At 43.9% G+C, this 24,105-nt stretch overlaps 1 protein-coding gene across 1 annotated transcript in view; it reads right to left on the bottom strand.

Annotated features, from left to right (window-relative positions):
* The window catches only part of LOC127137028 (uncharacterized), an 82,517-nt gene that overhangs the window by 44,179 nt on the left and 14,233 nt on the right, over window positions 1-24,105 (bottom strand). The gene's annotated exons all lie outside the window — the stretch shown is intronic.

Genomic DNA, 24,105 nt, shown 5'->3' with positions numbered 1-24,105 from the left:
CTGTTTTGTAGGTCTCAGTATTCAACCAGTGCGCGTAGCTCATCTGTTCAGATAACCTGCTGGGGGTCAACAAATCCAAGCTGATGGATCTTCCCAACGCCGACATCTTTGAGCTGAAAGAGATGATGAGGGAGTTGTTTAGTGTTGTGCAAGGATTTGCCTTGGGGCAGAAAGCTATATCTGAAAGTTTGGAAAGGATCGAGAAATGGCTGATAGCGGAGAAAGCCCAGGGGAAGGCTCCGTCTTCCGAAGTGAACAAACCTTCTGGTACTGTAGCAAAGAAACCCTCCGACAGTGGTTCATTTAAGAAGAAGGTTGAGCCGGTTGGTGTGCCTGCGAAGAAAGAACGTAGTAAAGATCGCTATCATCCTTATGCCGCCACTATAACCACTCCTGTCATCAATCCACCTGCTCAACAGCAACAACTGCCACCTCAACAGAAGACACTGAGGGCTGAAAGCCAGGTGAAAAAGAGTAGAAAGGATCGTCGGTTCGAGGAACCACCCGTGACTTACGCCCTTCTGTTCCAAAGGTTGATGGATCTTGCTTTGGTACGGCCAAGGATATTGCTTCCTATAGAACGGCAGAAGAGGCCACCAAACTATGATGAGAATACCAAATGCGAGTTTCACTCTGGGGCACCTGGACACAACATTGAGGGTTGCAGAGCTTTTAAGCAGGTTGTCCAGGACTTGGTGGACTCCGAGACCATTAACTTGGCCCAGATTATGAAGGAGGATGTCAACCCTGTGCTCAGGAAGGGTTCTGCACAAGTCAAGATGGTGCAGAAGGCCAAGAAGGGAATGAAGATGATTAAGGAGGATCAGCTAAAGGTTCCAATGGCTGTGGTCCCAAGATCTCTGATGCAGGATGGAGCTTTCCCTGCTGTTGATAATGCTTGTGCGACTATCACTACAGAAAGGTGTGTATTGATGGAAGACCCGACCCAGAAGATGAAGAAAGTAGAAATGGACAATGAAAGAGGTAAGGCACCCAGTCTGGCAGTTGAAACCGTCCAGGTGGAGAACGCTCTTGTCGCCGAGAAAGAGAAGAAGCTGTCCATTTCTTCTTATAAACAAGCTCTGGAAGTGGTGAAGAACAAAGAGGCCCAAGGCTAGGGAAGGATTATCGACATTGTGATAAAAGCAGACATGTTTGGGGTCGGTTATCAGCCGGGTCAAGAGTCGTCTAGATCAAATAGAGGATGTCGCCCACCTTACACCTTCGTCAGTGCAGGGATGTTGGATCCTGGCCATGCCCGTTCAGTGGGTGAAGATGTTGACAGCGACCGCGAGCTTGAGGCGTGGATAAAGTCGTGCGTGCCAGGCGATTGGAGGGCCTCCGAAAGCATCACTGTCGCTCATCCGGAAGTGTAGTATTTCTGTGTTTTAATTTTGTTTGCATGAAAGCCATACGTGTTGCCCGACACGTAATGGTCCATTGTAAGGGCCACCTCATGTTTCATTTTGCAATATTTCGGCATCATTAATAAATGGATGGTTTTTCAATCAAAAAGTGGTGTTCCCTGTTTTTCATTTTTTGCAGTTTTTAAAAAAAAAAAATATAATAAAAATGGCAATGTTTTTATTCTCTTTCCTTTTGATTCGTTTGGTTCCAACCTTAAAAATGATTCTCCTGAGCTCATCGATAACAATTTGGTTACACCTCCATATGACTTCGACAATCCAAGCTATCATGCCGAAGAAGAAGGCGCAGAAGATTGTGATCAGCTGGAATTAGCCAGGTCGTTGAAGCAAGAGGAGAAGATGATTCAACCGCACGAGGAGCGAGTCAAGTTTGTCATCCCAGGAACCGCCGAGGTCAGAAGGGAAAGTGAAGGTTGAGGCCGCTTCAGAGACAAGTCGAGAACAGAGTGGTAGCCCTGTTAGAAGAGCAGGTTAATACGTATGCCTGATTGTATCAAGATACACCAGGGCGGAATACCAATGTTGTGGGGCACGAGCTACCCTTAAGAGAAGACTGTCCTCTAGTGAAGCGGAAATTGGTGCTGAAAGATGAGAGGGTGTATGGACCACCAAGATGCGAACAAAAGCTAATCTGAAGGATGAATTCCCGGTACTTCACAATGAGGTATTGGTTGATTATATGGCTCAGGTCTCAGTGTTTATCTTCATGGATGGCTTCTTGGCCAAGACCAGATTGAATTGCTGCCAGATAATATGAAGTAAGCCAGGTCCATCACACAAGGGGCACCTTCTCGTTCTAAGGTGATGTCGTTCAATCACAAGAGGCCGGTGCCACGTATCGAAAGTCTACGGTGACTTTGTTTCATGATATGATTCATCGTGAAAACAAATCCCATGTTGAGGACATGATGACAAAGTCCCGAAGAGAGCAGGGGCATCCGGTAGACCTGGGGCAAGTGGTTTGACCGTTTGAGATAACTCATACTTTCGAGTCTAAATCAGTGCACTTATGGAGTGCTGTCCATCAAGCTACCGAGGCTTGTTGTGAGCGAATCAGAGGAATCGAGGTCGATCCTGCTAAAAAAAAAAAAAAAAAAAAAAAAAAAAAAAAGGAAGAATAAATCAAATTGTCAGGCGGAATAATGATTGCCAAGGGGCATTGAAAAAGAGATAAATGGCAGGAACTTCTGATTCCGATGCTTCCCAGGGGGATGATTGTTAATCTGGTACTCGGCAGCCCTCGAGGGGTTTATGAGGTGCGTACTGAGTCAGCATGTTTAGTCTTGTCGAAAAGAGTATGCAATTTGCCTAAGCAAAAAGTTTATCGACTGTGAAACAATACACTCAATGTTCGAAAAAACTTGATGTACTTTGGCATAGGCTGCTCGCCGACTGAGACAGTGTATGCTGATTCATACCACTTCGTGGAAGTCCAAAATGGATCTGATCAGGTAAGTGTTTGAGAAGCTAAAGGCAACCCATGGAAGGTCATCAACCAAAGAAGTTTGAGGTCCCTGATGAGGACATCTCGAGGTACTCAAATCGAAAGATTGAGAGTGACCGATCCCGGAGGAGGGGTCTGACCCCGAATCCGAACGGATTCCAATGTCTGATGGGGAAGTAAAGTGAATGAGGTAGTGCTTCCCGAATCACAGTTGGTTGCACCAACAATGGTGGCTGAACATAAAGTCTGTATCCTGGGTATCGAACCTTGGGATGTGCATCTACTTGGGGCGGTGTCTTCCTCACAGATGTATGAGAAGTCAGAGAAGCCTGAATGGATAAGGACTCAGAGTGACACGTTGAGTCCAACTGAGGAAGAGGGCTGACAGTTACTTGTTATGGGACAGTTGTACCCAGAGAATGAAGCGTGTTGTTGACCGAGAAGTGTGACCTCGTGCGTACTGTATGAGAGATGTAGCGTTGAAAAGGATCCTTCCCCCTCAAGACGATCGTAGGGCAAATGGATGAGCAGTTATGAGTGTCCATTCGTGGTCAAGAAGGTTTCCCCTGACAGAACCTTGTAGTTGACGACCACGGATGACGACGATTTTCCATCCACTATGAGTACGGACGCAGTTAGAAAATACTTCGTGAAAGAAACCCGCTGGACAAAAAAAAGAATAAAGAGTCCAGGCAAAAAAGGGGCATCCCGGCGAACCAAGAAAAGAGGAAGGTTCGGGCAAAAGTTAGGGATAATAAAAGAAAAGAATTGTACACCCGGCAAGTTGAAAACCCGCAAGGGCGACTTGGGCAAAAAAGGGTATCCCGGTGGACTGAAACCCAAAAGGGCGGTCCAGGCAAAAGAGGGATTGAAACGAACAACTGCGTCTAGCATGATCGTTTGCGCCCATGACAACTTGGACAATCTCCGACAGAGACCGATTGGAAGCGCCTTGTTCAGAAGACAGAAAGTGCGGAAAAGTCTTGAGGACATATGAGGTGTAACTGAGTTGGAACCCGATGAGATCATGGTTTCACGTTGCCATTAGGATAGATTTTTTTCCTTTTATGTGCAATCACCTCTTTCCAGGGTTTGCTTCTTGGGTGTTGCTCGATTGTGAGCCATCTTTTATTCCAGTCAATAAAACGTGTGTTCGCTCAAATAAATTTTGTTTTCGTGTCATTACCGTTTTGATTTTGAAAACATCTGTTTATTTTGATAACAATATTTGCATTTTGAAACATAGAGGTCTCTTCCGATACGTGCTTGTGAGATTAAAACCTGGAAATCTGACTCGGAAGTCTGATTGACCTAAGTGTTGAAATACCGGAACATCTGGGGCATACCTGGGGCACGCTTTTATCTAACGATCTCTGCTGCGGAGCCTGATCAGGGGCAAAAGATAGTTGAACGGTGTGAAGACCGCGACAGAGTCACGACGACGATCCCGGAAAGTTAATCAAGAAGATTCTTCAAAGTCTGATAACTGGAAAGTATGTATAAACCCAGGAGTTCGGTCTCCGTGAAGTACGGACGAGTTGGGAATACAAGATGATGGAGCAGAAAAGTCCAGAAGAGTCTGGAAGTTCTTAAGAATGGAAAGCCAACACTGTGGGTGGATGATGGATACCAGTGTTCGACGAGTTGGCCGACATCCCTGTCAAACAAGCTATGTCTCCCAAGAGGATTGAGAGTGGGATCTCCCTGACAGATTCGCGATCGTTGTTTCCTCAGCAAGCCCGAAGGTTATCACATCCCCAGCAGGGGCAGGGGCAGAATGTTTCTCAGAGTAGAGGGCGGTTCCTCAGCCCAAATCAGTATTGAAGCTATCAGAGTTATTTCCCCTACAGAGACGCCTGTGGACAGTACCTTCTTTCCCTAGCAGATCTAAGGATTGCTTCTCCACAGCAGGCCTGGGCTGGCAGATTTCCCCAGTTGAGAATCCCCGCTGAGCGCCTGGAGTTGATTTTCCCCGGGAGTTCCCCAGCGGAGTGTATCAATAGACTGTTTGTGTGATCCCCAACAATTGGGTTTGTGATGCTGTTATCTCCAGTATGGCCGTGAGTGCTTATCCCCATCAGGTTTGTGGGAATTCTCATCCAGTATGAAATGACGTGTTATCATCCTCAACAGAGTTGTTACTATCATGACTTTGGTTGTTCTCCTCAACAGAATGGTGTGGGTTTTCCTCAGCAAGTTCCCCGAGTGGAGCGAGTTCCAATGAAATACATCTCCAGCAGTGATTCTCCTACATATGGATTGGTTGGGTCGTCCCTAGTAGAGTAGAATTAATCACTCCAGCAGAGTTCATCCTACCAGTGGATTGGACGAGTTTCTACAGTAGACTGATATTTGCATCCCCAGCTGAGTTGATTCTACCTATAGACGGCATGGGTCATCCCCAGCGGAATAACAGATATTCTCCAAGCAGAGTTTATCCTATCCGAGGATTGGTTGGGTCTTCTTCCCAGTGAAGTCGCTTTGCTATTCCCCATGAAGGCTCTCCCCGCAGAGTATTTCCTCAGTCAGAACCTCCCCACAGAGTTGGAATGTCTGATCTTTTTGGCTCCCTAGCCAGGGTTCATTTGCATTTTTGCATGTAGTGATCATTGCATCTTCAAAAATCGCGTAGCATTTCCATTCCTAAATGGAGCATTACGCTATAGAAAAATTCAAACATATGCATTCATGTGTTCGAAACCCCATCAGACCGTATCCCCTGCAGAGACGGATTTTTGTTCAACCTGTACAACGCATTTGCTACAGTTGCTCCAGTCAGCATTTGGTGTCCCCACAGAGGTTTATTTCCTCACCTGTTGGTGACAGAAAGTTTGTTTCTCCCCAGTGAGACCCCCTGCAAGTGTTCAGCCTAGCCCTGTCATCTTGAGAATATCAATACCCCGTCAGCACCCGCGTGTGTTTGTTTCTTTGGTGTCGGTAAACACCATCTTTCGGTGATTTCCAGTCATGCGTAAGTGTCTGGTCTTCTTTGGTGTCGGTAAACACCATCTTTCGGTGATTTCCAGTCATGCGTAAGTGTCTGGTCTTCTTTGGTGTCGGTAAACACCATCTTTCGGTGATTTCCAGTCATGCGTAAGTGTCTGGTCTTCTTTGGTGTCGGTAAACACCATCTTTCAGTGATTTCCAGTCATGCGTAAGTGTCTGGTCTTCTTTGGTGTCGGTAAACACCATCTTTCGGTGATTTCCAGTCATGCGTAAGTGTCTGGTCTTCTTTGGTGTCGGTAAACACCATCTTTCGGTGATTTCCAGTCATGCGTAAGTGTCTGGTCTTCTTTGGTGTCGGTAAACACCATCTTTCGGTGATTTCCAGTCATGCGTAAGTGTCTGGTCTTCTTTGGTGTCGGTAAACACCATCTTTCGGTGATTTCCAGTCATGCGTAAGTGTCTGGTCTTCTTTGGTGTCGGTAAACACCATCTTTCGGTGATTTCCAGTCATGCGTAAGTGTCTGGTTTTCTTTTGATGTCTGTAAACATCATCTCTCGATGTTCATAACATCGTTATCCCTTCCCTAGTGAAGATTTCTCCTCTCTGTTGGTGTCGATAAACGTCGAGTTTTTCCTATTCGTCCTATGACGTCTAGTTGTACCCTCCCCATGTGGATTTACCTCTCCGTTGGTTTCGATAAACGTTGAGTTTTTCCCAGTCGTCCGTTGACGTCTGGTTGTTTTTCTCTTATTCCCATTCATCTGTAAATGTCTGGTTGATCCTTTTGGTGTCTGTAAACATCATCTTTCGATGTCTGTAAACGTCGAGTTTTCTCCCATTCATCCGTTGATGTCTGGTCGAGCCTTCCCATTCATCTGTAAATGTCTGGTTGATCCTTTTGGTGTCTGTAAACATCATCTTTCGATGTCTGTAAACGTCGAGTTTTTCCTGGTCGTCCCCAGTTGTTTACCTCTCCGTTGGTCTTGGTAAACGTTGAGTTTTTCCCATGTCGTCCGTTGACGTATGGTTGTATCCCTTCCAGTCATTCATTAATGTCTGGTTACCTCTCCGTTGGTTTCGATAAACGTCGAGTTTTTCCTGGTCGTCCCCAGTTGTTTACCTCTCCGTTGGTCTTGGTAAACGTTGAGTTTTTCCCATTTCGTCCATTGACGTATGGTTGTATTCCTCCCAGTCATTCATAATGTCTGGTTACCTCTCCGTTGGTTCCGATAAACGTTGAGTTTTTCCTAGTTGTCCGTCGGCAGCTAGTTGTGATTTTCTTTTCCCATTCATCGTCGTTGCGATGTCTGGATGTGGCCGTACTCTTTGAAAACAAAAACCCAAAAAAATATACCCAGTAATAAATCCCAGTGGACGTTTCCATTGGTGGATTCCAGTCGGTGCAAATTTCTACGGTTCTTTAGTATTCAATCCCTGTTTACCCTGAAAGTCTGACAGCCATCGCTATCATCCATTCGGGTTCCCAGCTGATTGAATAGGGGCAGCTGTAGCACCTCAAATTTGCACCTATCATTGTACATATCATCTCATATTAGGTCATAGCATATCATGATCCATTGCATAGCATTTGCATTGTCCCCAGTTGCCTCAAGAGCAAGCAAGCAAGATTTAGGTCAAACTGATCAGGAGATCAGTCCACCAAGCAAGCAAAGGTATTTCTCAAGGAGCAGAGGCTCTAGGGTTTGTCCAACAAGTTCACATGACTTGGAGGCCCATTTGAAGTGTTTAAGTCAAGGGTTGGATGTTCAGAAGCCATCAGTTCATGCATAGCCAGGCAAAAACCCTAGACAGTCAACAGTCAGTCAAAGCAATGGATGGTGGCCATTCTTGCAGAATTTGGGCACCATGATCAATAATCAAGGGTTCATACAACTTGGGACATCGTTTGAAGTCAAGGTCTCAAGGAATTAGGGTTTGGAATTCATCAGAAGTGGTCCAATCATCCAAAACCCTAGAAAAGTCAAACTTGGTCAATTGTTGATTTAATCAATGATTTGATGGATAGAATTGATCTGAAGGAGTTCATTCATGCTTGTATAAGTCTCATCTATCATGCCAAACCTCATCATGGAAGAATTTGAAGTAAAATCAGAAATTTCCCAAAATAGAAAGTGGACCTGTAATTTTAACTGCCAAAAATAGAAACTTCTTGATCCTCAACTTGCATCATGATACGAGCTCCAAATGAATTTTTGCCCAACATGAAAGTTGAAGATCTTGTGCTCCCATTTTCAAAAAGTCCAAGAACTCTCAAATCCCATGTGTGGTTGTCAAGATATGATCAATTCATTTTCACAAAATCTTGAACTTCAAAAAGGCATATCTCTCAAACCATAAGGCCAAATTTGGTGGGGTTTTTTCCTACAAACCACATTTTTCATCCTCTTTCCAAAAATATAAATTTCATGTCCTAAAACCTTGCCAATCAAAATGGCATTTTTGAACCTATTCCTTTAAAAATCAAGGTTTGACCCAAAGTTGACTTTTTTGTTTCTTTGACTTTTCTTAATTTGGCCAATTGGGAAATGTGTTAAATCATATTTGTGACTTGTTCCAAGCCTTAAACCATGTTCATTTCACCATTACATCACCATTATGGACCAAATTGCAAAATTGACCAAATGTGCAAAATGACTTCAAACAAGCAAGGCAAGCTAGCATTTCACAAGCAGACCACAAACAGCAAATTGTTGGTCTTTTGCAGCCTTGCCAAGCCCATTTTCGTGTACAGTTTACACCTCCAAATTCCACATGACCAAACATTAGCAAAATTGCAAATCATCTTATTAACACTAAACCAACTTACCATTTGGTTAGTAGATGTTAAACAGCACATATAAGTGCATTTTTCTGCTGATTGGAACCCTAGCCACAACTAAAAAACCACAGAAAAACTGCATTCTCTCGTTTCTTGCAAATTGGCGTTTTGGCTCGAATTGGGAAAATCATCAAAACACACAAGCTCCTCTTGCTTCCTTCACTATCTAGACAGCATACTGAGTCCATTTCCACCATCAATTACCAACTGTAGAGCCCCTTTCATACTCTGTTTCCTCCATGGACCAGCAATGGCACTTGTAGATTTGAGCACGTGCAAGCATTTTTGAGCCAAGGTTCCTCAAATATACATCACTACCAACCATCATTGGCATCTGTTTGGGCGTGTAACCATCAAACAACTCTGCTCCATCGAATTTCTTCAAACAAGTGAGTTTTTCGATTACTTTGTTTCTTCAAATAATGTTATGCCATGTGTAGTTCCAATGTTGCTGAGCATTATGCAACTTATATCATGCTAAATGGTTAGATATGCTGAGAGAAAACTTGATTTCATTTTCTATGTCCATGATAACTTTTGGTCGATTTGTCTTGATGGGTTTGTTTTAATGAAACATGATGCTGTATTTTTGTTGCTTAATGTTGGTTGATGCTTTTGGCATACTTGATTTTTGATTCTGGGCTTTTGGAATTTGTGAGTTCATGAAGGTGATGAGGTTCATACCCTGTTTGTTCATGCTTTTAAAACTTGTCCAGAACTCATGAATATGCTGGTTTATGTTTGTTTAGATGCTGTATGAACCATTCTTATGCCATGCTTGTGAGTGATGCTGGGTTCGAATTTTGTTTTGTTGATGTTGGATGAATGAATTGCATACTGATGAAGCTCATGGCTGTATTATAAACCCTAGCATTCCCAGAATTTGCATGAAGTTTGGATTGTTGTGTGTTGCTGAATGATGTTGTTGGAACACTAATGCCATGCTGTTTGATTGAGTTTGCTGAAAATTTGTTTTGCTGATGAAGTTACATGAGTTGCCATGCCAAAACCCTAAGGGTTTATGATGAATCCAGAAACTTTGAGCTGGTTGGTCACTGCACTGTTCCATTGGCTGGGAGCCAATGAGAACATTTCGTTCTCTTCCACAATGCACTGCCGTTTCAATTAGTGAGACACGGAATTACACTAATGCCACTCTGTTGACTAGTTGTTTGACCATTTGCCATGCTAGTTGTTCATGTTCATCCCAATTATTCATCCATCTTCCATAATTCACATTTCATTCAATTTTAATCCAAAAATTATGAAATTTTTTCCATCATGTTCATGGTTGAGTCTAGTATTTGATTATGAATTTTAATAAATTTTTCATTGGTTGGATTTTAATTGGCAATTGTTTTCCCAACATGTATGCATCAATGATACCCTTGGCCATTTCAATTGTGAAATACTCATGTTGCATCCTTTGACCTTGAAATTTTTTGTGGAGAAACTAGACTCATTTACCTTTGTTTTGGTATAAAGATTGTGCATTTATCATTTGTGGTTTGCTAGTTATGATTTTTTGAACTAGGGTGTGACAATTTGTGTCACACCAATGATGTGCATTTTCTTGATTTTTGTTCATATACTTCCTGGCCTCCAAATGACCCCAAATTTTGCATGAGCCCTCCCTTACATGTCTAGTTGATGTACGAATTTTCCTGGAATTAATTGTTCTGTTTCCAATTTATTTGAGATTTTTCTTCCCTGCCTAGTCAATGGTTGACTTTATGTGATACATGTTGCCAAATCCTTTGGGAAATTCTCATACCATATTGTATGATCATGAAATTTCATATGTGATAACTAGACATCTTAAGCTTTGCATTGGTGTTAATCTCATTCATTTCTCATCTGTTTTCAATTTGATATGATTTTTTGAAGTTGACCCATGTTTGTTGACCTTCATTGTGCATGCTTAAATTTGGTTTGACTTCTTGATTTTAATTGACTGCCTTCCTCTCATCCAAATGCCATGAAATTTTACATGTCTACCATGTTAGATGTTAGGATTGAGTGTGGTTTATTTGATGATTTTTGAAAATGTTTGGGTTGACTTTTGATGCAAGTCATTCTGTTGACTTTTTTTTGTGCTTTCCTTTGCCTTACTTTGACTTCAAATGTTCATGAAATGATCATAATGCATGATTTGAATGTGGGCCCAATTGTGATAGCTTCTCAAATGTTTGACTTTGGTTTTGGTTGACTTTTCCTTGCTGTGTTGACTTTTTCTTTCACCCTTGACCCTAGGCTAGCCCTAGTGGTCTATTGTGCTCACTATTGAGTTTCTGTTTCAGGTTAAGCACCATTGCCATTGAGATCATGCAAATGTGATTGGATTTTGTTTACATGTGAACTAACCTTTGTTTTGTAGATGGTTTGACTCATGTGTTTGAGTCTTACTTTGCACAGTTGACCTTCTGTGGTTGACTGTTTATCCATTCCTTTTGGTTTTAACTTTGAAACTGTTTACTGATTTGTTTGGTTTTTCTCAGGTACCCTTTAGTTGCTTTAGTTGCTTGCTTTGCTATTTAGCAATTGCTCTTGAGGTATAATTATCTCTTTACTTCATGTAGTCTGGAGACCCAGTCTGTTATTTGACCGGGCAAACTGTCTGAAGTCCTCCTTAAGAGGCCATGCTTGTGTGTGTTTAAAATTGTCCCAAGCAGGAAAAGTCCTTCAAGTAAGGCAATTGGTGGAAGGTAGGGATATGCAATCTATCCCCCACTATTCAGTGAGTCATCTCATTGCTCCCATCACATGGTTGATGCATTGGGATACAAACCCAAGATCTTGTACGAAGTGTACGGTGTCAGAGTCTTCGAGTATAGAAGGGTTCCCACTTTCTGGACCCATGCTCATTTGTCTATTAGCTCTCCCTGGCCAGGGATAAGAGCTGTGAGGTCTCATCCTCACTTCATCCTTTCATCTGCTTCACCTTAGCCTCTCAATGGCAAGGTTAAGAGCACACTTACCCTATTCCAGTTGGCCCTAGTGCCTAACCCTTGTGTGAGCCTCTTGTATGCATATAGAGTGTGCTTCCTGTGATTGTATTTGCTTGCTTTGCCTCTTAGGTTTAGCTTAGGCTTGCTGCTTGTGCAAGATAGGTTTAGTTTAGACTAATCCGTGCTTGTTTTCGCCCTCGTTGCGATCCTTTCTCTCGCCCTCGTTGCGATCGAGACTTTCCCTTTCTCTTGCCCTAGTTGCAATTGAGACCTTTGTCCCTCCGTAGCCGAACTACGGCAACTCTGATTCTCATGTCCAGATGAGATACGTAGGCACGAGATGCGATGTCTTGTCGAGTTTGACTAACAACTAATCCGTGCTTGTTTTCGCCCTCGTTGCGATCCTTTCTCTCGCCCTCGTTGCGATCGAGCCTTTCCCTTTCTCTCGCCCTCGTTGCGATCGAGTCCTTTTTCCCTATCGGCCGAACTACGGCAACTCTGATTCTCATGTCCAGATGAGATACGTAGGCACGAGATGCGATGTCTTGTCGAGTTTGACTAACAACTAATCCGTGCTTGTTTTCGCCCTCGTTGCGATCCTTTCTCTCGCCCTCGTTGCGATCGAGCCTTTCCCTTTCTCTCGCCCTCGTTGCGATCGAGTCCTTTTTCCCTATCGGCCGAACTACGGCAACTCTGATTCTCATGTTCAGATGAGATACGTAGGCACGAGATGCGATGTCTTGCCGAGTTTGACTAACCACTAACACTAACTCTTTTCTCTCACCCCTGTGTGATTGAGATCTCTCCTTTCTCTCGCCCTCGTTGCGATCGAGACCTCCCCTTTCTCTTGCCCTCGTTGCAATCGAGACCCTTGCTTCCTGTGCAAGCCTTGTCTAGGATAGGTTGGCCCTTGTGCCATTTAGTTAGAAACCTTAACTTAGGGTTGACTTTGCATGACAACATCTAGGCTCGAGTCGTAGTCTCCCTAGAGTTGTGTCTCCCTCTGTTATCTGGTTAGGCTAGATCCTTTGTCCCTGCGTAGGGGAACTACATCGCCCTGATCTTCACACCAGATGAAGTATGTAGGCAGGAGATTGAGCTGATCTCTCCGGGCGCTTTTTTTCTTTTTGTGTGTTTTGTTTGACAGTTATAGGCTGAGTCCCCGACTCCCTATCTATCTGTTGTGTTGTTTTGGTTCGGATGCTGACATAAGTCCAGTGATTGGCAGTCGGGCTCCATGTTTGCCTGTGTTTTGTTTGTTTGTGTGCGTGTCAGCCGAGCTACGAATGCTCTGATTCTTCTCTCGTCCGAGAAGATACGTATGCATAGGATGCGACATCCTAGCGAGCATGTGTCGTTTCCCCAGTCCGAACTACTTCGACTCTGATGTCTATGCCTGATAGACTAAGTAGGCCCAGGATGCGATATCCTGCCGAGTCGGTTTCAGTCAGTTTCTTTCGTCTCTTTCAGCCAGTGTGTGTGAGTTTGAGCAGTGTTTAGCAACCAATTTTCCTTCCTTCTGTGCGTGGATCCCGTAGAGTACTACGGATGCGTAGGGTGCCCAACACCTTCCCTTCGCATAATCGACTCCCGAACCCATCCTCTTTGGTCGCGAGACCATGTTCTTTCCTAGGTTTACTTCGAGCGTTTCCTTTCCCTCTTTTGGGATAAATAACGCACGGTGGCGGCTCTGTTGTTTCTTTCTTTTCCCGCCGGTTTTTCGCGCGATGCGACAGCTGGCGACTCTGCTGGGGATATAAAGAAGTTGACCTATGCTGGTCCATCTTCCCTGAGCGAGTCTCTCCTAGCGCTCTCTAGGTTAGGGTTTTGGTTGCTACTGGTTGTTTTTTTTTATTATTGCATTCATTTGTATATATTTGCATTTACTGTTTGCATTCATTGTTTGCATTAATGTTTGCATTCATTCATATTCATATGCTGGTTGTCTGTTTGTTGGGATGGGATATTTTGAGAGAAATAAGCCCACTACCCAGGCTTGAGTGTACACATAGGTGTTAGAGTGGATAGTCATGAGGCTTGCGTGGCATGTTGCTACGTTAAGTCGTTCATGAAACCCACATCCAGACGAGGTTTCTTTTGGATATATTCTGTCCTATGGGTGTTCCGTAACGACAGATATTCCTTTAGAAATCGTCGACTCTGGTGACCATTTCCCGAGAACTCAGTCGAGGCCTCTCCTCCGAGACGTGATTATGTTAGCTCTGGTGGGCGCATTCTCGCTGCTCAATTCGAGGACCCCAAGACTGGGAACTTGCTCTAGGAAATCCTGTTGAGGGGAGTCAGCAGATGTCTTTTATCCCGTAATAATGCCAAACCTTCAGTGGTAAACGTATTATTCTCGACTGAAGGGCTGAAATTGACAAACTTCTGTTCTTAGGACCTACCAGTGAGGGGAGGGTTTGATCTCTACAGATACGGTTTCTGCCGGTGGTGCTGTGTTGGTGACTTTGGTTCAGCCGAATTTATGGACATTTATTTCTGGGACGCCGGAGTGCTGTCCGTGGTTTATCAGCGGGTTCCGTTTATTTCGGATCCCCGGGTTGAATTGAGAGCACTTGTTCAGAGGATCCGTTTGTCACTCGTTCAGTGGTTGTTCCTGTGAAGCTAGTGATGTAATCTCCGGTTCCGTTTATTTCGGAATTTCCCCAAGTTGGATTTATGGTGACCTAGCTCTCCAGATAACGGTGACTAGTTTATAGACCTAATGGGTCTACAGTTGACTTGGCGGCACAGTGGCCTGCATTCATGCATTTGCATCATATCATTTCGCATTCATCTGCATTCAACTCATGTCTGTCCGTACTCAGGGTCCATTGTTTTTTATTAAAACTCAGGTCGAGAGACATCCAGATGTCAAAATGTTGTTGATAAATTTTATCTGTCTCAATGAAACCAAAAAAAAAGAGGACTGAATATTCCTAGTACGGACAGACATTGCATGGGTGAGTCATACTAACCCATTTGCTGTTTTGTAGGTCTCAGTATTCAACCAGTGCGCGTAGCTCATCTGTTCAGATAACCTGCTGGGGGTCAACAAATCCAAGCTGATGGATCTTCCCAACGCCGACATCTTTGAGCTGAAAGAGATGATGAGGGAGTTGTTTAGTGTTGTGCAAGGATTTGCCTTGGGGCAGAAAGCTATATCTGAAAGTTTGGAAAGGATCGAGAAATGGCTGATAGCGGAGAAAGCCCAGGGGAAGGCTCCGTCTTCCGAAGTGAACAAACCTTCTGGTACTGTAGCAAAGAAACCCTCCGACAGTGGTTCATTTAAGAAGAAGGTTGAGCCGGTTGGTGTGCCTGCGAAGAAAGAACGTAGTAAAGATCGCTATCATCCTTATGCCGCCACTATAACCACTCCTGTCATCAATCCACCTGCTCAACAGCAACAACTGCCACCTCAACAGAAGACACTGAGGGCTGAAAGCCAGGTGAAAAAGAGTAGAAAGGATCGTCGGTTCGAGGAACCACCCGTGACTTACGCCCTTCTGTTCCAAAGGTTGATGGATCTTGCTTTGGTACGGCCAAGGATATTGCTTCCTATAGAACGGCAGAAGAGGCCACCAAACTATGATGAGAATACCAAATGCGAGTTTCACTCTGGGGCACCTGGACACAACATTGAGGGTTGCAGAGCTTTTAAGCAGGTTGTCCAGGACTTGGTGGACTCCGAGACCATTAACTTGGCCCAGATTATGAAGGAGGATGTCAACCCTGTGCTCAGGAAGGGTTCTGCACAAGTCAAGATGGTGCAGAAGGCCAAGAAGGGAATGAAGATGATTAAGGAGGATCAGCTAAAGGTTCCAATGGCTGTGGTCCCAAGATCTCTGATGCAGGATGGAGCTTTCCCTGCTGTTGATAATGCTTGTGCGACTATCACTACAGAAAGGTGTGTATTGATGGAAGACCCGACCCAGAAGATGAAGAAAGTAGAAATGGACAATGAAAGAGGTAAGGCACCCAGTCTGGCAGTTGAAACCGTCCAGGTGGAGAACGCTCTTGTCGCCGAGAAAGAGAAGAAGCTGTCCATTTCTTCTTATAAACAAGCTCTGGAAGTGGTGAAGAACAAAGAGGCCCAAGGCTGGGGAAGGATTATCGACATTGTGATAAAAGCAGACATGTTTGGGGTCGGTTATCAGCCGGGTCAAGAGTCGTCTAGATCAAATAGAGGATGTCGCCCACCTTACACCTTCGTCAGTGCAGGGATGTTGGATCCTGGCCATGCCCGTTCAGTGGGTGAAGATGTTGACAGCGACCGCGAGCTTGAGGCGTGGATAAAGTCGTGCGTGCCAGGCGATTGGAGGGCCTCCGAAAGCATCACTGTCGCTCATCCGGAAGTGTAGTATTTCTGTGTTTTAATTTTGTTTGCATGAAAGCCATACGTGTTGCCCGACACGTAATGGTCCATTGTAAGGGCCACCTCATGTTTCATTTTGCAATATTTCGGCATCATTAATAAATGGATGGTTTTTCAATCAAAAAGTGGTGTTCCCTGTTTTTCATTTTTTGCAGTTTTAAAAAAAAAAAATATATAATAAAAATGGCAATGTTTTTATTCTCTTTCCTTTTGATTCGTTTGGTTCCAACCTTAAAAATGATTCTCCTGAGCTCATCGATAACAATTTGGTTACACCTCCATATGACTTCGACAATCCAAGCTATCATGCCGAAGAAGAAGGCGCAGAAGATTGTGATCAGCTGGAATTAGCCAGGTCGTTGAAGCAAGAGGAGAAGATGATTCAACCGCACGAGGAGCGAGTCAAGTTTGTCATCCCAGGAACCGCCGAGGTCAGAAGGGAAAGTGAAGGTTGAGGCCGCTTCAGAGACAAGTCGAGAACAGAGTGGTAGCCCTGTTAGAAGAGCAGGTTAATACGTATGCCTGATTGTATCAAGATACACCAGGGCGGAATACCAATGTTGTGGGGCACGAGCTACCCTTAAGAGAAGACTGTCCTCTAGTGAAGCGGAAACTGGTGCTGAAAGATGAGAGGGTGTATGGACCACCAAGATGCGAACAAAAGCTAATCTGAAGGATGAATTCCCGGTACTTCACAATGAGGTATTGGTTGATTATATGGCTCAGGTCTCAGTGTTTATCTTCATGGATGGCTTCTTGGCCAAGACCAGATTGAATTGCTGCCAGATAATATGAAGTAAGCCAGGTCCATCACACAAGGGGCACCTTCTCGTTCTAAGGTGATGTCGTTCAATCACAAGAGGCCGGTGCCACGTATCGAAAGTCTACGGTGACTTTGTTTCATGATATGATTCATCGTGAAAACAAATCCCATGTTGAGGACATGATGACAAAGTCCCGAAGAGAGCAGGGGCATCCGGTAGACCTGGGGCAAGTGGTTTGACCGTTTGAGATAACTCATACTTTCGAGTCTAAATCAGTGCACTTATGGAGTGCTGTCCATCAAGCTACCGAGGCTTGTTGTGAGCGAATCAGAGGAATCGAGGTCGATCCTGCTAAAAAAAAAAAAAAAAAAAAAAAAAAAAAAAAAGGAAGAATAAATCAAATTGTCAGGCGGAATAATGATTGCCAAGGGGCATTGAAAAAGAGATAAATGGCAGGAACTTCTGATTCCGATGCTTCCCAGGGGGATGATTGTTAATCTGGTACTCGGCAGCCCTCGAGGGGTTTATGAGGTGCGTACTGAGTCAGCATGTTTAGTCTTGTCGAAAAGAGTATGCAATTTGCCTAAGCAAAAAGTTTATCGACTGTGAAACAATACACTCAATGTTCGAAAAAACTTGATGTACTTTGGCATAGGTTGCTCGCCGACTGAGACAGTGTATGCTGATTCATACCACTTCGTGGAAGTCCAAAATGGATCTGATCAGGTAAGTGTTTGAGAAGCTAAAGGCAACCCATGGAAGGTCATCAACCAAAGAAGTTTGAGGTCCCTGATGAGGACATCTCGAGGTACTCAAATCGAAAGATTGAGAGTGACCGATCCCGGAGGAGGGGTCTGACCCCGAATCCGAACGGATTCCAATGTCTGATGGGGAAGTAAAGTGAATGAGGTAGTGCTTCCCGAATCACAGTTGGTTGCACCAACAATGGTGGCTGAACATAAAGTCTGTATCCTGGGTATCGAACCTTGGGATGTGCATCTACTTGGGGCGGTGTCTTCCTCACAGATGTATGAGAAGTCAGAGAAGCCTGAATGGATAAGGACTCAGAGTGACACGTTGAGTCCAACTGAGGAAGAGGGCTGACAGTTACTTGTTATGGGACAGTTGTACCCAGAGAATGAAGCGTGTTGTTGACCGAGAAGTGTGACCTCGTGCGTACTGTATGAGAGATGTAGCGTTGAAAAGGATCCTTCCCCCTCAAGACGATCGTAGGGCAAATGGATGAGCAGTTATGAGTGTCCATTCGTGGTCAAGAAGGTTTCCCCTGACAGAACCTTGTAGTTGACGACCACGGATGACGACGATTTTCCATCCACTATGAGTACGGACGCAGTTAGAAAATACTTCGTGAAAGAAACCCGCTGGACAAAAAAAAGAATAAAGAGTCCAGGCAAAAAAGGGGCATCCCGGCGAACCAAGAAAAGAGGAAGGTTCGGGCAAAAGTTAGGGATAATAAAAGAAAAGAATTGTACACCCGGCAAGTTGAAAACCCGCAAGGGCGACTTGGGCAAAAAAGGGTATCCCGGTGGACTGAAACCCAAAAGGGCGGTCCAGGCAAAAGAGGGATTGAAACGAACAACTGCGTCTAGCATGATCGTTTGCGCCCATGACAACTTGGACAATCTCCGACAGAGACCGATTGGAAGCGCCTTGTTCAGAAGACAGAAAGTGCGGAAAAGTCTTGAGGACATATGAGGTGTAACTGAGTTGGAACCCGATGAGATCATGGTTTCACGTTGCCATTAGGATAGATTTTTTTCCTTTTATGTGCAATCACCTCTTTCCAGGGTTTGCTTCTTGGGTGTTGCTCGATTGTGAGCCATCTTTTATTCCAGTCAATAAAACGTGTGTTCGCTCAAATAAATTTTGTTTTCGTGTCATTACCGTTTTGATTTTGAAAACATCTGTTTATTTTGATAACAATATTTGCATTTTGAAACATAGAGGTCTCTTCCGATACGTGCTTGTGAGATTAAAACCTGGAAATCTGACTCGGAAGTCTGATTGACCTAAGTGTTGAAATACCGGAACATCTGGGGCATACCTGGGGCACGCTTTTATCTAACGATCTCTGCTGCGGAGCCTGATCAGGGGCAAAAGATAGTTGAACGGTGTGAAGACCGCGACAGAGTCACGACGACGATCCCGGAAAGTTAATCAAGAAGATTCTTCAAAGTCTGATAACTGGAAAGTGTGTATAAACCCAGGAGTTCGGTCTCCGTGAAGTACGGACGAGTTGGGAATACAAGATGATGGAGCAGAAAAGTCCAGAAGAGTCTGGAAGTTCTTAAGAATGGAAAGCCAACACTGTGGGTGGATGATGGATACCAGTGTTCGACGAGTTGGCCGACATCCCTGTCAAACAAGCTATGTCTCCCAAGAGGATTGAGAGTGGGATCTCCCTGACAGATTCGCGATCGTTGTTTCCTCAGCAAGCCCGAAGGTTATCACATCCCCAGCAGGGGCAGGGGCAGAATGTTTCTCAGAGTAGAGGGCGGTTCCTCAGCCCAAATCAGTATTGAAGCTATCAGAGTTATTTCCCCTACAGAGACGCCTGTGGACAGTACCTTCTTTCCCTAGCAGATCTAAGGATTGCTTCTCCACAGCAGGCCTGGGCTGGCAGATTTCCCCAGTTGAGAATCCCCGCTGAGCGCCTGGAGTTGATTTTCCCCGGGAGTTCCCCAGCGGAGTGTATCAATAGACTGTTTGTGTGATCCCCAACAATTGGGTTTGTGATGCTGTTATCTCCAGTATGGCCGTGAGTGCTTATCCCCATCAGGTTTGTGGGAATTCTCATCCAGTATGAAATGACGTGTTATCATCCTCAACAGAGTTGTTACTATCATGACTTTGGTTGTTCTCCTCAACAGAATGGTGTGGGTTTTCCTCAGCAAGTTCCCCGAGTGGAGCGAGTTCCAATGAAATACATCTCCAGCAGTGATTCTCCTACATATGGATTGGTTGGGTCGTCCCTAGTAGAGTAGAATTAATCACTCCAGCAGAGTTCATCCTACCAGTGGATTGGACGAGTTTCTACAGTAGACTGATATTTGCATCCCCAGCTGAGTTGATTCTACCTATAGACGGCATGGGTCATCCCCAGCGGAATAACAGATATTCTCCAAGCAGAGTTTATCCTATCCGAGGATTGGTTGGGTCTTCTTCCCAGTGAAGTCGCTTTGCTATTCCCCATGAAGGCTCTCCCCGCAGAGTATTTCCTCAGTCAGAACCTCCCCACAGAGTTGGAATGTCTGATCTTTTTGGCTCCCTAGCCAGGGTTCATTTGCATTTTTGCATGTAGTGATCATTGCATCTTCAAAAATCGCGTAGCATTTCCATTCCTAAATGGAGCATTACGCTATAGAAAAATTCAAACATATGCATTCATGTGTTCGAAACCCCATCAGACCGTATCCCCTGCAGAGACGGATTTTTGTTCAACCTGTACAACGCATTTGCTACAGTTGCTCCAGTCAGCATTTGGTGTCCCCACAGAGGTTTATTTCCTCACCTGTTGGTGACAGAAAGTTTGTTTCTCCCCAGTGAGACCCCCTGCAAGTGTTCAGCCTAGCCCTGTCATCTTGAGAATATCAATACCCCGTCAGCACCCGCGTGTGTTTGTTTCTTTGGTGTCGGTAAACACCATCTTTCGGTGATTTCCAGTCATGCGTAAGTGTCTGGTCTTCTTTGGTGTCGGTAAACACCATCTTTCGGTGATTTCCAGTCATGCGTAAGTGTCTGGTCTTCTTTGGTGTCGGTAAACACCATCTTTCGGTGATTTCCAGTCATGCGTAAGTGTCTGGTCTTCTTTGGTGTCGGTAAACACCATCTTTCGGTGATTTCCAGTCATGCGTAAGTGTCTGGTCTTCTTTGGTGTCGGTAAACACCATCTTTCGGTGATTTCCAGTCATGCGTAAGTGTCTGGTCTTCTTTGGTGTCGGTAAACACCATCTTTCGGTGATTTCCAGTCATGCGTAAGTGTCTGGTCTTCTTTGGTGTCGGTAAACACCATCTTTCGGTGATTTCCAGTCATGCGTAAGTGTCTGGTCTTCTTTGGTGTCGGTAAACACCATCTTTCGGTGATTTCCAGTCATGCGTAAGTGTCTGGTCTTCTTTGGTGTCGGTAAACACCATCTTTCGGTGATTTCCAGTCATGCGTAAGTGTCTGGTTTTCTTTTGATGTCTGTAAACATCATCTCTCGATGTTCATAACATCGTTATCCCTTCCCTAGTGAAGATTTCTCCTCTCTGTTGGTGTCGATAAACGTCGAGTTTTTCCTATTCGTCCTATGACGTCTAGTTGTACCCTCCCCATGTGGATTTACCTCTCCGTTGGTTTCGATAAACGTTGAGTTTTTCCCAGTCGTCCGTTGACGTCTGGTTGTTTTTCTCTTATTCCCATTCATCTGTAAATGTCTGGTTGATCCTTTTGGTGTCTGTAAACATCATCTTTCGATGTCTGTAAACGTCGAGTTTTCTCCCATTCATCCGTTGATGTCTGGTCGAGCCTTCCCATTCATCTGTAAATGTCTGGTTGATCCTTTTGGTGTCTGTAAACATCATCTTTCGATGTCTGTAAACGTCGAGTTTTTCCTGGTCGTCCCCAGTTGTTTACCTCTCCGTTGGTCTTGGTAAACGTTGAGTTTTTCCCATGTCGTCCGTTGACGTATGGTTGTATCCCTTCCAGTCATTCATTAATGTCTGGTTACCTCTCCGTTGGTTTCGATAAACGTCGAGTTTTTCCTGGTCGTCCCCAGTTGTTTACCTCTCCGTTGGTCTTGGTAAACGTTGAGTTTTTCCCATTTCGTCCATTGACGTATGGTTGTATTCCTCCCAGTCATTCATAATGTCTGGTTACCTCTCCGTTGGTTCCGATAAACGTTGAGTTTTTCCTAGTTGTCCGTCGGCAGCTAGTTGTGATTTTCTTTTCCCATTCATCGTCGTTGCGATGTCTGGATGTGGCCGTACTCTTTGAAAACAAAAACCCAAAAAAATATACCCAGTAATAAATCCCAGTGGACGTTTCCATTGGTGGATTCCAGTGTGTGCAAATTTCTACGGTTCTTTAGTATTCAATCCCTGTTTACCCTGAAAGTCTGACAGCCATCGCTATCATCCATTCGGGTTCCCAGCTGATTGAATAGGGGCAGCTGTAGCACCTCAAATTTGCACCTATCATTTTACATATCATCTCATATTAGGTCATAGCATATCATGATCCATTGCATAGCATTTGCATTGTCCCCAGTTGCCTCAAGAGCAAGCAAGCAAGATTTAGGTCAAACTGATCAGGAGATCAGTCCACCAAGCAAGCAAAGGTATTTCTCAAGGAGCAGAGGCTCTAGGGTTTGTCCAACAAGTTCACATGACTTGGAGGCCCATTTGAAGTGTTTAAGTCAAGGGTTGGATGTTCAGAAGCCATCAGTTCATGCATAGCCAGGCAAAAACCCTAGACAGTCAACAGTCAGTCAAAGCAATGGATGGTGGCCATTCTTGCAGAATTTGGGCACCATGATCAATAATCAAGGGTTCATACAACTTGGGACATCGTTTGAAGTCAAGGTCTCAAGGAATTAGGGTTTGGAATTCATCAGAAGTGGTCCAATCATCCAAAACCCTAGAAAAGTCAAACTTGGTCAACTGTTGATTTAATCAATGATTTGATGGATAGAATTGATCTGAAGGAGTTCATTCATGCTTGTATAAGTCTCATCTATCATGCCAAACCTCATCATGGAAGAATTTGAAGTAAAATCAGAAATTTCCCAAAATAGAAAGTGGACCTGTAATTTTAACTGCCAAAAATAGAAACTTCTTGATCCTCAACTTGCATCATGATACGAGCTCCAAATGAATTTTTGCCCAACATGAAAGTTGAAGATCTTGTGCTCCCATTTTCAAAAAGTCCAAGAACTCTCAAATCCCATGTGTGGTTGTCAAGATATGATCAATTCATTTTCACAAAATCTTGAACTTCAAAAAGGCATATCTCTCAAACCATAAGGCCAAATTTGGTGGGGTTTTTTCCTACAAACCACATTTTTCATCCTCTTTCCAAAAATATAAATTTCATGTCCTAAAACCCATCCAATCAAAATGGCATTTTTGAACCTATTCCTTTAAAAATCAAGGTTTGACCCAAAGTTGACTTTTTTGTTTCTTTGACTTTTCTTAATTTGGCCAATTGGGAAATGTGTTAAATCATATTTGTGACTTGTTCCAAGCCTTAAACCATGTTCATTTCACCATTACATCACCATTATGGACCAAATTGCAAAATTGACCAAATGTGCAAAATGACTTCAAACAAGCAAGGCAAGCTAGCATTTCACAAGCAGACCACAAACAGCAAATTGTTGGTCTTTTGCAGCCTTGCCAAGCCCATTTTCGTGTACAGTTTACACCTCCAAATTCCACATGACCAAACATTAGCAAAATTGCAAATCATCTTATTAACACTAAACCAACTTACCATTTGGTTAGTAGATGTTAAACAGCACATATAAGTGCATTTTTCTGCTGATTGGAACCCTAGCCACAACTAAAAAACCACAGAAAAACTGCATTCTCTCGTTTCTTGCAAATTGGCGTTTTGGCTCGAATTGGGAAAATCATCAAAACACACAAGCTCCTCTTGCTTCCTTCACTATCTAGACAGCATACTGAGTCCATTTCCACCATCAATTACCAACTGTAGAGCCCCTTTCATACTCTGTTTCCTCCATGGACCAGCAATGGCACTTGTAGATTTGAGCACTTGCAAGCATTTTTGAGCCAAGGTTCCTCAAATATACATCACTACCAACCATCATTGGCATCTGTTTGGGCGTGTAACCATCAAACAACTCTGCTCCATCGAATTTCTTCAAACAAGTGAGTTTTTCGATTACTTTGTTTCTTCAAATAATGTTATGCCATGTGTAGTTCCAATGTTGCTGAGCATTATGCAACTTATATCATGCTAAATGGTTAGATATGCTGAGAGAAAACTTGATTTCATTTTCTATGTCCATGATAACTTTTGGTCGATTTGTCTTGATGGGTTTGTTTTAATGAAACATGATGCTGTATTTTTGTTGCTTAATGTTGGTTGATGCTTTTGGCATACTTGATTTTTGATTCTGGGCTTTTGGAATTTGTGAGTTCATGAAGGTGATGAGGTTCATACCCTGTTTGTTCATGCTTTTAAAACTTGTCCAGAACTCATGAATATGCTGGTTTATGTTTGTTTAGATGCTGTATGAACCATTCTTATGCCATGCTTGTGAGTGATGCTGGGTTCGAATTTTGTTTTGTTGATGTTGGATGAATGAATTGCATACTGATGAAGCTCATGGCTG

The sequence above is a fragment of the Lathyrus oleraceus genome, chromosome 4 (genome assembly GCF_024323335.1).
Source record: "Lathyrus oleraceus cultivar Zhongwan6 chromosome 4, CAAS_Psat_ZW6_1.0, whole genome shotgun sequence".
NCBI classification, from domain to species: Eukaryota; Viridiplantae; Streptophyta; class Magnoliopsida; order Fabales; family Fabaceae; genus Lathyrus; species Lathyrus oleraceus.
The sequence above is the reverse complement of the archived record's forward strand: the minus strand, read 5'-3'. Positions and strand labels throughout refer to the sequence as shown.